The sequence below is a fragment of the Octodon degus genome, unplaced genomic scaffold, assembly GCF_000260255.1.
Source record: "Octodon degus isolate 3935 unplaced genomic scaffold, OctDeg1.0 scaffold00158, whole genome shotgun sequence".
Classification (NCBI taxonomy): domain Eukaryota; kingdom Metazoa; phylum Chordata; class Mammalia; order Rodentia; family Octodontidae; genus Octodon; species Octodon degus.
The window spans coordinates 1,799,060-1,801,654 of NW_004524734.1; the positions used below are offsets into that span (position 1 = coordinate 1,799,060).

At 41.2% G+C, this 2,595-nt stretch overlaps 1 pseudogene; it reads right to left on the reverse strand.

Moving 5' to 3' along the window:
* Positions 1–1,260: 1,260 nt before the first annotated feature.
* On the reverse strand, positions 1,261–2,043 carry LOC101565046 (annotated as a pseudogene).
* Positions 2,044–2,595: the final 552 nt, after the last annotated feature.

The window sequence follows — 2,595 nt, forward strand, 5'->3', positions numbered from 1 at the left end:
CCAGTACACACAAAAATAAAAACCAAAAAAGAACCCCAAAGTCTGAGACAATATGAAAAATACATGGGCACAGCACAGTCACTGTGAAATCAGGCCAAATGGTTATTTAGGTTCTGCTAAGGCATCTCCGCAGGAAGGAAATCAGGCTTCCTTTCCATGTCTGTAGAGAACCTGTTTTTCATTTGATTTCCATTGAAACCACCCAGAACAAGGTGAATAATTCTTCCATGTGCCAATACTTCAGACACTTACAATAGCATTCCTACTCAAATTTTCTCTCTCAGTACATACAACTTCAAATTCCTTACTATGCTGTTTCCCTCCTCCGAAATCTGCTTTGTCTTTACACTTCCCTAAAATGTGATTTGTGTACTTGATCTTAGCCAAAAGGCCAAGAAGTGATTAAAATGTGATTTACCGGTAGGAGTACCACATTTCAAGAGGGGGTAAGTGTAGAGTACAGTAGCAACACTCTTTCTTTTGTTTATGAATGTATTTTTCAGGTCTGAGTGTCAGTTATGCTGCTGTAACAAAATGACCTAAAGATACAATTGTTCAATCCAGGCCCTGGTGGCATATGCCTAGAATTCCATCTACTTGGAAGATGGAAGAAGGAGGATGCAAGTTCAAGACCAGTCCCAGTAATTTAGTAAGACCCTCTCTCAAAAGAAAAATAATTTTTTGAAAGGGCTGGGGCAAGGGGTATAGCTCAGTGGCAGACTTCTTGTATACCATGTATAATTCTTGCATACCATATGTGAGGCCTTGAGCTCAATCCTCAACACTTCAGAATAAAAATATACAGTTCTTCAAATAAGAAATATATTTTTATTATTGTTCTAAAAAATACTCTTAAGGCACTTATTTATTAACACATTCTCTGCCAAGATTTCACATTAGGTTAAAATTCTATTCAGTCTTTACATTTCTCTACTGAGGTTGGCATCTCAGTACATTACAGACAAACACCTTCTCCAGCCATCAGTGTGATCAACACCCACATTGTAAGCCCCACGCCAGCCTCTATGTTCCCCAGATGAACCACCTAGATGTTAATGCTGCTGTGCTACAAGGTAAAAGCTCCTAACTCAAATTTATTGGAAAAGGAATGAAACTTCTGCGAAGTGCACTTTTAAAAAGAGGTACTCTTTGCTTTTGAAAAGAAACCAGTGAATTCTCTAAGAATAATAAAAGGGAATATTTTACAGTCAAACACATGACTGAGAGAGAATTCCAAAGTTGCCCTGCTGGTCAATGGTGTTAATACTCTTCTTGTTCCTCCTGTGGGCTCCCTTCATCAGGTATCACAAAGCTTTCATCTGTGGCATAGAGAATGTCTACAATCCTCTGCAATACGGGATCATTTCCCCTCTCACTCTCCTGGCAAAGCAATTCAATGTTCCTTAGCTTTCCAAAGTAGGAATCTCTTTCTTTCTCCAAGTCTTCAACAGTGAGTTTCAGTACACTGACCTGCTGCATCGGTTGAGTGGCCTCTTCACCCCCATTGCCCACACCAGGATTCTTCCACACCACACCTGGGCCAGCCTTAGGAGCTAAAGTAGTTCTCTGGGCTGAAATGGGTCTCTGTGGAGCTGCACTGCTCCAGCTGAGAGGTTTCTTTGGTTTCTTCAGAGCTGGAGCAACAAGAGAAGGAGCCACTGCAGTCTCCTGACCTTGTCTGGCAGCTACAAGGTCATGCTCTTTTCCATCGTAGTCTGCATCAACAAATTTCTTGAACCACTGAACAAATTCAAATTGTCCTGAAACTTTCCTTTTACTCATTTATCCACAGGAATTATTTTGCCACCACCCATCCTTTAAAAACCTACCTGTAGTATTTTGAAGTTCTGGATATATTCCTGTTCTGGCTTAGCTTGAATTTCACTTTCTTCAAGGCAACAGAGCCAGTGAAGAGCATGTCCATAAACTGACAATAGGCAGCCCCTGAGCACACTGTTCAATCTTTGTCAGATTCAGCCTCAGAGACTCATGTTGACTTAGGTTATCACTGGTGAGTAACATTGAGTATACATTCACTGCCATCTTCAGCTTTCAGGGCAACTGTGTCTACTGCCCACACCCGGCTCCGGTTCTGTCTTCATCAAGAAATATATTTGTGTTCTTAACAACAGTCCAAAGATAGTCAGGTGGTCCAGGACAGGCATGTGGTTTATTCAGACTCCAGTTTCTTTCGCTTTGAAGCTTTTATGTTCTAATCTGTATGGTTATAGCTGGCTCTCCAGTACCGCATCCAAGTTCCAGAGAAGCCAATAGAGAGGAAGAAGGAAAGTAAGTGGAGGTGAATTATGTTCTTACACGGCTGTGCACACAAGCTATGCCAGTCACTCATCACTTCTGCCACACTCCATTAGCAAAGCTTAGTCATACAGTCATCACCAACTGCAAAGAGACGGGGGAATGGAAATTACATTTGGTGGGTAAGAGAACAGAATAGAACAATGTGCTTTGCTGATATTAGAAGCGTGTTCTGTTTCTAGAAAGGATACACAAGTACTTAAGTCTTGCCATGAAGAACTCTGCCAAGCTAATAGAAAACTTACATCCCTCCCCAAAATAAAGAAGTTAGGAATAACC